General features: G+C 47.6%; 1 protein-coding gene across 9 annotated transcripts in view; it reads right to left on the bottom strand.

The window, feature by feature from the left end:
• Window positions 1-13782, bottom strand: part of LOC1281808 (transcription factor mef2A) — an 82377-nt gene extending 68595 nt beyond the window's left edge. For 2 of the 9 annotated variants that reach the window (XM_061641182.1, XM_061641191.1), the window contains exons 1-2: window positions 13630-13782; window positions 12135-12332 (exon numbers count right to left, since the gene is read on the bottom strand). The gene's annotated coding sequence lies outside the window, so the exon portion shown is untranslated. The other 7 variants (XM_061641185.1, XM_061641186.1, XM_061641183.1 and 4 more) reach the window with 7 other exon arrangements.
• Between the last annotated feature and the right edge of the window lie 268 nt (window positions 13783-14050).

Here is a 14050-nt window from a genome sequence, read left to right as displayed (position 1 = left end):
TGAGTGAGAAATCTGTTACAAGAAAAAGTGCTATTCCATAATGTGAATTTCATACCCCCAGACACATCTGATTTTCCCAATAAAGCCATCCATTTTATAAGCACAATTTAATCCCCCGTTTTTTTACATTACACTTGAACGATTCACACACACACGCCCGCGAGATTTCCCGAGTGTGTAATATCGCTAATTAAAATCACTTAATCGCACATCACACACTCTTCGTCTTGCGGATCGATCGCAAGAAGAAGGAGCGTGAGCAGCAGCCCCGTCATCATCCTGCGCCACCATCAACCAAACATCAACTACCAGTACTCCAACATATGTTGCGACATCCTGCGACGAGCCAGCGGTGCGCGGATGCGGACGGGTGTGTAAAATCAATGTACCACCGCCAAGACGCCCTCTCCTGTACGCTTGATTGCACCGTCGTCTCGATGGTGAAACCGATACACAGCAAAGTGGAAAACGATTCCTGCCAGAATTGAGCATGCCAAACACACACACACACACACGCCACATGTGAGGCAGTGAAGTACCGACTTGAGCACAGTGTCCCCGAAAACAATGTCACAGTAGGGAGAATAAATATTCTATTAGAATGTCAAATCGCGCCACTCGTTACGCCCTGCCACCGACGATAAGCAACTCCTTTCTTTTCTTTTGCTTTTCTTTTCCACTTTTCCATTTCACACCCGGGCTCACTTGCCCGCGTTGTAAAATATGCATATTCTTGAGTAGGTGGCGGTAGCAAAAAAGGGAGCAGCAAAAAAAAAACCAAACAGCCACTAAACATGGCAAGGAAGGGCGTGTGTTTTTCATGACTTTTCCCATTCGCACCATGTATACTGGTTGGGTGTATTGAAGGACCTTAAAGGATCGCATTTTCACCGCCGGCATTGAGCCTGATGTACTGGTTCTATTTTTCGTTCAATAGCTTGCCCTCTTTCTTCCTCCCCTTCTTACCATCTTACTAGTTCTTCTTCAGTGCAAGTGTTCGTCATATTGATGCTCCAGACACGTTAGAAAGCTTGTCAATATTTTTCGCACCAGCAACAACACGTTCCCACCGATGATGCTGCGCACGATGAAGCAGTTCGGGAAACTCTTCTTTTTTATGCAAAAGACGCGCAACTGATAGCGCTCCACCAGGCAGAATCGAGTGTGGGAAAAAATGTCACACCAATCGATCGATATCACAAAACTCCTCTAGCGAGTCCCTACGGCTTCTTTCGCTACGAACGCCAATTGACTGCTACTGAAGGGTGACCCTCGTGTGCGAGTGTGTGTGTGTGTGTGTATGCTTTGGCAAACGGAAACGCAAACAAACGCCAGCGACAATTGGGAAGCAAACTTCCGGCGAATGTTTATTGCGAGCAAATCAGATACCGACACGAACGGGTTAGGATTTTTATTTAGTCTCTCCGACCCTGCCCCGACCTTACTTCCGGTACTTCCTGATACAATCGAGCAATACGCGCACTGGTTCCTCTATTCACCTGACTAAGGGTTGTTTCTTTTTCGAGTGAACGAAGAAAATACCGCAAAACAGTTTCTCGGAAAATTCGGATTGAATGTGTAGTGTTCATTTTTCCGCTTTTTTTGGCATCATTGGTAAATTGTTAGCCTTTCCGGAAGGACTCCTATTGGAATTGATTTATCCACTACCACCCCCGAAACCGGGCTGCCGGAGACACTTTCCCGGACTCGAGTCAATCGATTTTCAAACACAAGTCCACATAAGTAGATGAAGGATATGTTTACTGGCGTTCACCGGGAAGCAGGCTTTGTTCCGAAAACCCTCCTGCTGTTGACTCTGTCTGGACATTGTTGTTCCGCAGTGTTTTCGAAACGATTGAGCCAGCAGAAAACCTTTTATTTTCATCCCACACACACACACACACACACACACACATACACACCCTTATACGGTTTATGTAACGAAAGGTGAAGCAATTCTAGCGGCTCGAAGGGAAACTCAATTGACATTATATCGGTCACAGATACACGTTGGCCGCAGACAAACGGAAAATCTAATCGATTTTCCAACGAAACTGCCACCACAAGCGGACGACAACAACAATTCTGGACCATTTTTAAGTATCTCTTTAATATTCATTACCTCTCTATTAGGGGCAGAGGCGACGATTTATACAAATATTTACCCATTCGAAGGATGGCTTCCATTCTCCATCTACACCGAACTGTAACGGCAAAAGGAGCTTGCGCCTGCCTGCACAGTGCGAGGATCCAATCGAACGTGAAATATCAGCCGGCCGGAAAAGCCGTTTACCACCACGATGGGAAACAAATTCGGTGACAAATAGTCGCTGCTCCATCCCAATAATCACCCGGGCATCGGAAAACCATCGTCGCCGTAGACGGCAATACTTGCGACTTAGCGACCAAACTTCAGCGGCACGTGACCGCCGTCTCTATTTGTTAGCGGTTAGCGACTTAGTGGATCGAAGGGGAGGAAGTGGATGGCTCGGACCGGTTGCCCCCACCACGCGTGGGAGTTATAAATTTGTCTCGCGCGCTTTAAAGCAACGAAAAGACCCGACGTCCTTGGGCAACGGGGTTTTTCTTTGCTGAGTCAGACATCAAGTCTAGCGAATTTTAACACACCAAAGGTAATGAAGCATTTTTGTGCAGATCTTAAAGCTTGAAAATCATGTTAAAGAAGAGATACTAAAAATAAGAGATTTTATAATAGAAAGATTTTGTCGTTCAGGAAAAATGGATTGAACAGTGACTTCAATTAAGGTTACAGCTTCAATGCTATTCCTGGTAGCGCTGTAGTGTGCGGTGAGAGGACTCAGTAAACAGAAGCCTTAACCAGCGCAACCACCAATGCTGGCCGTCAGTTACTTGAGTTTATTTTTTACCCTAACCTATCACAACCTGGAACCGCTTCTTCATACTCTCCAACCACGACAACAGCAGCGGTGTGGCCCTGGGTTCAAGATTGTACACACCAACCGAGGCGAGAAACAACACAGGCGCCAGATTATGCGCCAGCGACGACACTTTAATAAGGCTCGTCCCAATTATACACTAAATTGCTAATCGGATTTGTTTTATTGGTTTCGGTAGAAAGGAGAAAAGTCTTCCGGCGAAAAGCGAAGGTTGTTTTCTTTGCTAAACAGTACCCGGACGCTGACGGCTGGCAAGTTTGTGCGACGACGCGGTAAGATGACCCCGCATAGTCTGTCCCATCATTTGGGGCGACCGAGAGTTCATGAAGCAAGCGGCGGGAACACACAGGATTTGCATTTGAGTGACAGTTTGCGTTGCGTGGCGGCGACGGAATGGCGCAGGAACGGACGCAGGAAAACCCTGTCAAACGGGACCAACAAACTTTTCATCGGGCTGCGTCAGCTTGTGCGTAGCAGGCTAGCTGGAGCGGCGTTTGCCAGTGTTTAGAATACATTTGTGTTTTTTTTTTTTTTTTTTTGGGGGGAGAGGATTTCCCTCTTTTTGTTGTCATCCAAAGCGCCAAGCAATTCATTAAATTGTGAAACGAAACACCAAGTTACAGACGAAACACAAAAAAGGCCCACAATGGACGGATGCCGGATGGGAGGTCGGAAAGGAGACGCTTGGAAAACAATTGATTATTTTGTGAGCTTCTAGGGGTTTTTTGGGGCGAAATGAATAACATTAAAGTTGAGCTAGAATGGCATTTAATTAAGCCGGATGAATTGGGGAAAATTGCTGATGAAACTTGGTTAGTTGTATGCTGGTTGGCAAAAATTAACTTAATTACTTTCATCATAATCGATTGCTTTCGGTCTTTTCTTAGTGTGGGATGGATTGTGAAAGTTTGGAACTAATCCGTCTGAGAGCTGCACAGAATCGAATCGAGCTACTGTTTCAATTATTTCTGTCATTTAAGTAGCATTTCAAACAGCAATGTACAATATGGAACAGCTAGAAAGAAACTCGAAACTTGTCAGCTTAAAGGATAATTATCTCATATTTTAAATTACTAAACATGTCATTTCATGATCAACGAACCACAGAGCGCGTGTGACTGAGCAGACAAAGCTGTACCGGGAACCGATAATTAATTGAAACACTAAACCCACCGCAACAACTCCGAACGACAACATTAATTGATCGATTAGGTTCGGCAAGTGCAATCGCTCCCAGTGTATCACTTTCAACCTATTTTTTGCACCCTCCGGGAGTTCCTTGCTGGTTGGTTGTATCGCATTAACAACGGCAGCAACCATCGGCAGACGGTTCAGAGCACGTAGCGTCATCGAAACTGCACAACCGGGGTCAACCAAATTGGCCAGCTCGCGGGGCAGGGAAGGCGGCAGAAGGAGGTATTAGCGGCACTGCGGAATCGGAAGCGAAATCCATCCATCTTTGGGTGACAGTTATTTTCTCGTCCGTCGGTCGTCATCCGGCTCGGCTGCAGCGACTCAGGGCTTATGGTCGGCGAAAGATAACGCCCTCTCTATCACTTACACCATCGTCCTCCCCCCCCCCCCCCCCCCCCATCGAATCAATCACCGAGCTGGCGCGCTTTTTTGTGCTCCGTTTTCCCCCCCCATTCCGGAACCAAACGTCTTCGATTCCACCTCGAAGCCTGACTACCGGGGGGGCTGTCTGGAAGTTCGAGCCATAGTCAAACGGAAAACCGTCCTCCTCAATCACTCTCGCTTGCGTTTTTTGCTGCTCATTTTTTTTTTGCCCTCCAAACCACCCATCCCACTGACGCATCAAATATATCGCGGGACAGTGGAAGTTTCCGCAGGCACGATCACCACGGCACGGAACGCGAAAGCGCGACAGAAAAATCACCCTCGATAGCGATAAAAGCGATGGAATGTTTTAAATCAATTCAGTTTCCACCACCGACTCGTCTCGCTCATGTACGGCGATATCTAAATATGAAGCAGCAAGAAGTAAACAATCCAACGCTTTTTAGCCGCCGGTCCGGAGGAACACGATTGAGTGAATTATTCTTGAGCAACTTTTTTTAAGCGAGACAATATTTACCATTAAAATAATCACACCAAATGCGGGTGAGTTTTTCCCAACCCCAGAGGTAGCCGGTATTATGCGAAGTCCCTCTATCGGTGTATTTATGTCATCAATCAATTTGCAAACTATGGCCGACTTTGGCTGATATGAAATTCACACAACTGAGACGTTTCTTCTTGGAATTGTTCTAAATTTACTTTAGTGAGCGCTTAAAGAAGTCTTCCAATAGATGGGGACAACAAATATTGCTCTACTTCTGCATAAAAGAAGGACACTTCAGATGAATGGCAAAGTTTGAGCGGAACATTCTCAAGAAGCTGACGCATGGGAAATTAATATTCATCCCCTAGCGTTGGCCGTACCGGACATTCAATCGTGTCCCGGCAGTCCATGCGTCCAGTCCGACCGAGTAATCTATTATTGCCACCCACCAATCCTCCTCCTTCTCTACCAATTCTTCTCCATTTGTTTGTTTTTCCTTCGCTCGGCAGTGATGTGAGCGCACACAGAAAATGATTTGACCTTCTTCTTGCGTGCCCCCCGGGAGTGGACAACGTTTCATATCGCACGACACTCATCATCATCATCATCATCGTAACAACCTGTGCCCCAATCGAACAGTGGCCCGCAAAAGAGCACCTGCCTTCGGGGCGGCTTCAGTGGAGCGTTCAGAATAACAAATATTAGATACCACCGGGCAAGTCCAAGGGCAAGGTCGAAGGCATTGGTTTAGCCTTTCTGCTTTTATTTTCGTCGCCTCCCGACCACAGCATGGTGTACGAATCGATTCACAAACTATGCTCCTCCATACACTTTCACGTCGTGTGTACACACAAACAAACATTCACGCGTGCAAACGGTTGTTCTTTTTTCGATTTCCAGTATGCTTGCTTGTCATTCATTTTCATTTTGTGTGTGCATTTTAATTTCCTTCGGCCTCCCCCCGGTCACGGTCAGTGGAATTTTTGCATCGTTGACTACGGAACTAAAAACAGAACTCATCAGGCACGAAACTGATGAGTGGAAATTTATGTTTCATTCAGCAGCGTGTGATCCGGATTGAAACATCAACCGCGTGCAGAGAGTACAAAAACCACTGAGTCCACATAGGAAATGGAACAAATGAAATGCAAACCGTTTTGCGGGTGAATTGTAAACGTGATAGCGTGGCTTTGAAATGTTTCTACGGCAGTCGTTTGTGTTTAAGAAGATTTATGTGTTATTTCCGTGCTTGCAGTAGATCAGCATCAGCTATACTGCTTCATTGCCATGCAGAATTATTTTGCAATAATTTTGGCTTCCATCTAACCATTATTTCAAACCGATTTTCTCGCCACGTTTAAACAGAATTGAATGATACTAAAAAAAACTCATTCTGCACATCACTTCCAATTTCATTCACAAACGTGCGTTCCTGGACACTGAATGCTGACTCTATTCCATAACACTACTTCGGGGCCAAAGTTAGGCGTTGCAAACAAGGCTAAAAACTATGCTAACAATCTGGCCAACTGCTGCCTGCAGGGCTCGCTCAGCGAGGCTCACAAGGGCAAGACTCAAGGGAGGGAAGGAACCCGTAGAAAGTCCAAACCAGTACAAAAACTATCTTTTGGACGTAAGTCGCAAAACAACATTAACACGTTAGCACCCCGCAGGCACACCATGGTGTGTGTGTGTGTGTGTGTGTGCCAGGTTGCTCGAAGCGACCGATTCGTCCGTCGACTTTCGAAGCCTTCGCTATCGTTGCGGGCTGATGAAAAGCGCCCGCACGTGGCGTGCATGGAGGCAACTCATAACTCTTAACATGAAACCCCTCACACATACAAACGAACACAGCAACACAATATGAAGAGTGTTTCGACCGACAACCCGGTTTGGTGGTGGTTCGGTAACATTTAAGTTATTTCCCGCGGGACATAAACCAGTCGTCGGTCGCTACTGGATTCGATCCGAAAGCTCGCCCCGGCCGCAGAAGAGACTCAAGTATCGACCGGTACACCACACCACCACCCTGTGCACAGTTCTGGAGTGGCCATTTATAAAGCGAATTTCGTGAGGTTACCGTCACGGACATTAAAGGAAAATGAGTCCCGTCGGACACACGCCCTCTTGCACTCTCTCTTTCTGTCTCTTTCTTTCACTTTCGCCACACCCGGAGTCCGGACGAGTGCGCCCGAAGCTGGAATGTGTCTCCAACATTTTTGCCAACCCAACCCGGGCAGCAATTCGTCTCTTGGAAAGCAAAACAAAAAAAGAAAAACAACTGTGACGTGCCAGCCACCGCCATCACCTGGGGCTGGTAGAAGGAAAAAGAAAGCGCTCACACGCGCCAAGGTGCAAAACGTGACTAGAATTTGGGCGGTCCCTTCTGCCCGCCGGTGACACTAATGGACTTATGTTTTACTTACCTCTCCCGGCGGCCAAGCCTTGCCTTTGATTGAAAGGTGCGTATAAAATTTTATGAGGGCTCGGTTGGAAACAAAAAAAAAAATGCCCCTCCCAAACCCCCAATTGGTAAGTTGAGGATGACGCATCATTGAAACGAGCCGTTAATAGACGGATTATTGTCCTCCCGTGACTAATCCGATCAGCGATAGATCGCCTGCCTGGGCTGAGAGGGCCGAGAGCCAATGGGCGGAAAAAGGATTTGCCATCAATGTTAAGGCGCGGCAGCGGGGCATTTCTTTTCCCCGGGTTGTTTGGGCCCGCTTGTTTGGTTGTAATTGAATTGTGCCCATTTAGGGAGTGAGCTAAGAGGTGTTATTGCTTAATTACGAATCATTCATGTCGCCGTGGTGAGTGATTTCCAAGTTTCGAAGTCAACGCCACGACAGTCAATTAGCGTATGGAGCTAATTTAAAAACACTTTTCACGAGCTTTAAACCTTCCGTGTCTCGTATTTATAGACCAGAATTGAGAGCCTGTGGGTGACGGTCCCGTGGTACAGTCGTCAACTCGAACGACTCAATAACATGCCCGTCATGGGTTCATGGGTTCAAGCCTAGAATGGACCGTTCCCTCGTTGCAAGGATTGACTTTATCCGGCTCACGTGTGGTAATGAATTAAGTCTCGAAAGGCCCTGTACAGGCCAGCATGTCCGCGTAGGACGCCAAATAGAAGAAGAAGAAGAAGTTGAGGGTCTGATTTCAAAGAACCACCCGTACAACTCGACCGTGTTTTGCAAGTATCGTCTGACACAAAATGCTAGCCCTGTAACTCAGCCCCCATCCATCTTCACCCGAAATTCATTCCCATATGCAAATCGTCCCACAATTTTACGCCGACAAAAGAAAGTTTGTTTTTTTCTTCTGCCGCGCTGCTTGATTGAACATTTCTCTTCCACTTCCTTTTCTTCTCCAGCGCATGTTTTACGCTTTTTTACGCGCTTCGCAGCCCTCGCGTTGACATCGGAAACTTGCCGATGGTACGCTGATTAATGCTAATGGTGGACGACTTTCAGGGGCGCTCCCGCAACCTTCCGCACTTAATATGTGGCCGATGTTGATTTTCGTCACCATGGTGAAAGCGATGCGTTCCCCTTGGCCTCTGGCACAACATGCACGAGAAGCCTGCACGTGCTGGGAAAGCGGCCAGCGGCGCAGTCTGCCGTCGCCGTCGGACTCCGATTTCGATCCGGATGTTTTGAATTTTCTATTCCGTCATCGATACTCGCACTGGGCGGTTGATTAGCACACTGGCAACTGTTTCGAGTAGCGTGTGAGTGTTTGGTGTGCTTTTTTTTGCTGTGGCTGCTTTCCCTAATCGACAGCCCTTTTGGAGTGACCATGGGGGATGATGCTAGGCGCTGGGCAATTTCAAGGCGAACGAAAGTGGCGGCTCGGGGTGGTTTTGTTTACCCCCCTCCAGGCCAAACGGCGCGTAGCAACGAGCACAATAAACAAATTTCCGTTTGCGCTCGATTACACCGACTGACGCGAGAGGTCGAGGTCCTTCCTGCCCTTCTGTGGCCGGTCCGAACCTTAGCCGTTGGGCGGTGGTGGTCGATGCAGCAAACAAAATGTTGTTCCCGTTCGCTTTGATGTTTGTGTTCTGCGGCGAACTTGTGCGTGGGGCTGCGTGTTTTTTTTTTATGTTGCGAAAAAGGTGCGCCCGCTACCACCGTAAGGAAAACAAATTCATCGTTTCATCTCAGGCCAAACAGGCGCCGAAAAGCTGTCGCTGGAAGGCGTCGCTAAACGCGTAATGATGGTTACAAATTGCCACGGGGGGGGGGGGGGGGGGAGTGTTGTTTTCTTGACCATCGAAAAAAGGACTTTAGCTTTTGAATGGGGGAAAAACAAATCCGGCGTAACAAAAAAAGGTGAGTTTCAATTGCTTTGCTGGTCAAAGCACGAGCGAATGTAACGCCTGGGTAACGCATCGTAACGACGGAATCGGCTATGGAAAACGTTGCGCGCGGACGAACAACGTGCAAAACAAAAATAAAACGCCATCGGTCCTCCCACCCTCCCCCCTTCGCCTCCACGTGGGATTATGCTTCCAGCCAGAATGGGGAGAAGACAACCCGCGTGGCAGCACCCATACATTGGCAGGCTCTGTGCTGCTACGCATGCAAGTTTTATTTCACCCTCGCGCCCTTCGCCGCGGGAGGTAACGGACCTGTCGGGTCTTCTCCCCCCCTAGCCGGCCAACGTAAACCGGACCCGACGAGTTCTCTCCATTGGGGTCTCTCTGTACGAAGCGAGGTACACGGTGGTACGAATCGATACCGTCAGGAGGACATTTAACGTTACTGTTGCAATGTTAGTACTTTAAATTACGTCTTACGTATTGCCAGGTTTGTAATGAGCCACAAGTCAACCTCAAGCTGCTCTGGAAGACAAATAGTTTAAGAAAAATCCCAACCAAAGGTTCAAGCAATACGGCCTTGGTATGTCTATTAATCTGAGTTTGAATGCAGGCGAGGAATTCCGTAGATAAACGAGGTAGTTTGAGAGCTTATAAAGCATGCTCCGGACACATACTAAAGTTTATTGATCGTCTCATTCATAAAAATTAAGCCATAACTCCCAAAACCATACCGAATGAACAGTTTCCCAGACCAATTTCAACCATTTCGGAGAGTTTTTTACCTCCTCATTCATAAACAATTGACCCAATGCTTTTCCCATCGTGCCAGAGAGTTCCCCCGGGGAAGCTTTTGCCGAGCGGAAGGAAGCTCCGGGTTACTGCCGTTTGGCTGCAAACAAAAAGGGGAATTCAACTATTATTCCTCCGTCTGCTGGACGGCAGGGAACCCAAACGAAGGGTTGATTCGATCAATTCCCTACGACCTGTTTCGTTGCGGGTTCCTTCCATTGAAAGGGCTCCTAACATTGGGACTTGCTCGCTGCTGTTGGGTTTTCGATTTGCCGCCGCTCTTCCATTCTGCGCTTTCACGGTTCATTCGTTCGTTTGTTCGTGTTCTTTTCGCCTGCCCATGGAATGCAGTCGAGGCAGGTCGGACGCAACAACCACCGCCGCGCGCCCGCTGCTTCAAGGTGTATGAGCATGTGTGTGTGTGTGTGTGCAGAGCAAAATAACAAAATGAAATCGAGCTGAAACAAACAACGCGCGGCAGTGTGGTCGCCGCGATGACGGACCAAAATAATGTTGAAACAAAAAAAAACGATTAAAAAACAGCAAAAAATACTTACATTACGCATCAACAACAACAACGCCATCAACAGCATGTCCGTGTGCGTGTTTCTAGGTGTGTGTGTGTGAGTTTGTTTGGTTGCAAGGTAATGTAAATTAAAGAAGAACACGTTGTGGGGGGGAAAACAACCCAACCAAGCAGCGAACTTGTGTTGTTCGAGAATAATAGAAGCCTTCACCATGGCGACGCGGGCTCGAACGTCACGATCGCGCGTTACTACCACATACAGACACGTGTGCCCTTTCCGCGTGTTTTGAATCACGCCCCAAGGGGATGTGGGAGGGAGGGGAGGGTGGAGGTCCGTAAAACCAAAAAATGCAAGCCAGGCGCAACGCGTTGTCGATGACGGTTGGCCATCCATGGTGTTCGACTGGTTTCGTTTTGGGGGGGCTCTGTCCGTCACACAGCCCACACACACACACACACACAAACAACCAACACGCTTTGGGGCCACTGGCTGCAGCAGATGTGTGTTAGATCCCAAAAGCCTCCCCAACACCAACCCCTAGACGCGGCCGCGGCTCTGTCTCTGTGTGTGCGGCTCGCTTGTGGCTCTCTCGCTCTCTCTCTCTCTGTGTAGGTGCGTTCTCGCGTATTTTTATTTTATTCGCGGATAAACTGTTTAAGCAAACACACCGATAGCTCCGTTTTCATGCTGTGTGTGTGTGTGTGTGTGTTGCTGCCACGCATACATGGCCAACAGCGAGAGCAGACAAATAACAAGAAGCGGACAGAAAAAGATATTTTATCGGTTCGCGATAATGTGCACGTTAAGAGCACCACGTAAAGAACCAACCAAACTGCCGCGTGGGGTAAAGAGAGGCAAAAAGGGAAGCCAAATGATGACGGTACCGAATCAGCCCTGGCACACACACCCACACTTACACACTTTGCCAATAGAACAGGGGGCAGTAGGAGAGAAATAGCGAGTCAACACAAAAAAATACAAGACGGCCAGACATTGGATCGTTCCAGCATAAAAATTCGCGAGAAAAGTCGCTCCCCGAAAACTGGCCCCGTTGTCGTCGTCGTCGTCACACGTTCTTTTGCGTCTTTGTATGTATGTCACAGAGAAGCACCGTTTAACGGATCAGCATTTTTTACTGCACGCTGAGTTCGTGCTGGAACCGGAATAAATATTGCTACGCCAATTGGTTTGCAAATCGCCCAGCCCAGGTGGGTGCCGGGAGGGGGAAGAGCATGGGGAAGGAGCATAACTTTGGTTGCTCACGATCGCGCCGAGTTGCGCCATGGTGGCATTAATTTCGCGATCAAATCAAATCCGGCGGCGCACAAGGATTAATTTAACGGCTAAAGTAGATTGGGAATTGGGCGAGCTGGATGATGCTTCTTGTACATTAGGAAAATTTTCTATATTTTTGCCCCTCTCTGACTTATGTTGAATAACCAATTGCATAATTGTAGACCTGGTACAAACCTGATTTTGAAATTGTTGTAATTGTGTGAATAACGCACCTTTTTGCTGTCGTACGTCGAATCTTGTTGAAGTGCTTACGATCAGGATTTAATTTCAAAATACACAAAACACAGCTCACACTTGTTAACACTGAGGACAACAATCAACACTTTGAGGAGCTACAATTACATAAACTACACAAATGCTCCTCCTTTTTGCACTTGGCTTTCTTTTAACGCCTTATTTTGTTGTTGTTGCTAGAATAAAAAGAAACATAAATTTTTCACCGCACAACTATTTTGACACATCGATCGACACTTGATGTAACGAAAGAAGGAAAGAAAGAAATAAAAAAAAGCACCACTCCTTCGCCTCCTCTTCGATCGGCTTTACGGCTTCACCTTGCTTCTTCACACGATCGAAAAGCCCAAACCACACACACACACAAACACACACACGGCCACTTATCCACACACATACACACAGGCCCAGGGAAAAGGCCATCGCCTCCTTTTTCTTGAGACGTTTTCTCCCGTTTTCGCTTCGCCCGCCTCACTCGCACTCGCACAGCAAAGCGCAGAAGAAACCCTAGACGCAAAAGCTATTCACCTTTTATGATATGCCCTTTAAAACAGGTAACGCCGATATGTGTGCCGCGCCGTGTTTGGTACATTCAACGAACCAACGGAACAAACACAACGCAACGCAATGCACATCGCACAGGTAGGCCGCCGGCCAGGCCAGGGGGAACCCTCGGTGGGCCCCTCGGTGCAACTGCACGCAACCAAAACACTCCACCACAGCTCTGGCCGATAATGCACCAGGACAGGACGGGCAAGGGGAGAAGATGGCGACAAACGAAAACAAACGACACACACACACACACACACTTGCCACGCACCGTTTGAGACGCCGTCCGACCAGATTCACGTACACAACCTGTGCGTCAGGACTATTTTCTTCTCTGGTTAGAGGTTTTTTTTTGGGGGGAGCGAAACTTTAAGCCATCGAACGGGGACGGTTCTGGCGCTGAAGACGTGTTTGACGCTTTAACGCACCGTCACAGTGGAATGGTGGTGTAGATAGAAGAAGCATCGGGAAGTTTCATCACAGTAGCCGGCTTTAGAACTTGAACTCGCTTGTGTGTGGTGGACTGGCACTGAACTTACTGTATCGCGAGCAACTGTTGACTCATCTTGCCATGTTGTTTTCGGTATCAAAATTGTATTTGGCCAAATGTTTCACATTCTTCGACGATAGTCAGCTGACGACAACCATTCCGCCGAACGAATCACGGAACACCCTTCACCGGTTACAAGAACACTTTGCTCTCGAATCCCGGCGATTCGCATTTTTGTTTAAATACACACACCATTCCGCCTTTCGTAAACTAAGCGTATTAGCAGCTCACATCTACACTGATACTGCAAGAATTCCGATTTCTGCGCTTTTTTTGCTCCGTCGACCAGCCCGCAGAAAAAAACACACGTCACAGCAGACACACGCCCGGAATCTTTTACCGTTGACTACGGGCGGCTACGCTAGCTTCAGTACCTTTCGTCGGCTTTCCCGATGACGACTGAGGAAAACCTGTTTTTCCGGCTAGCAGGAAACCCGGAAGACTCACGCGACACAATCGGACAAAAACAGCGGCGTACGTACGTGCGTCCTACTCCTCGCGAGAACAGCAACAGATTGAGAGTACCAAATGGGAGAGCAGCACCCGAAAGCTTTTACGAACGAAGGCGTGACAGTGTGCGTTCCAATGCCGCACAGTGGGCCAGGCATACAGTTCATTTCGGATAAAATTGATTTCAAACTAAAATTTATTTATTTTTCTTTCCAAATATTGTAACAACAAACGATTTCGTTACACGAATGTTTATTAATTGCATTGTTGTATAAATGTGCATGAAGTATTGTATCTTTACAGATTTTATAATACGCAAAACATACCGCAAGTGCTGCGTCGCCG

This window comes from Anopheles gambiae, chromosome 2, assembly GCF_943734735.2.
Source record: "Anopheles gambiae chromosome 2, idAnoGambNW_F1_1, whole genome shotgun sequence".
Taxonomy (NCBI): Eukaryota; Metazoa; Arthropoda; class Insecta; order Diptera; family Culicidae; genus Anopheles; species Anopheles gambiae.
Note: the sequence above shows the minus strand (reverse complement) of the source record. Positions and strands in the feature narration are given on the sequence as shown.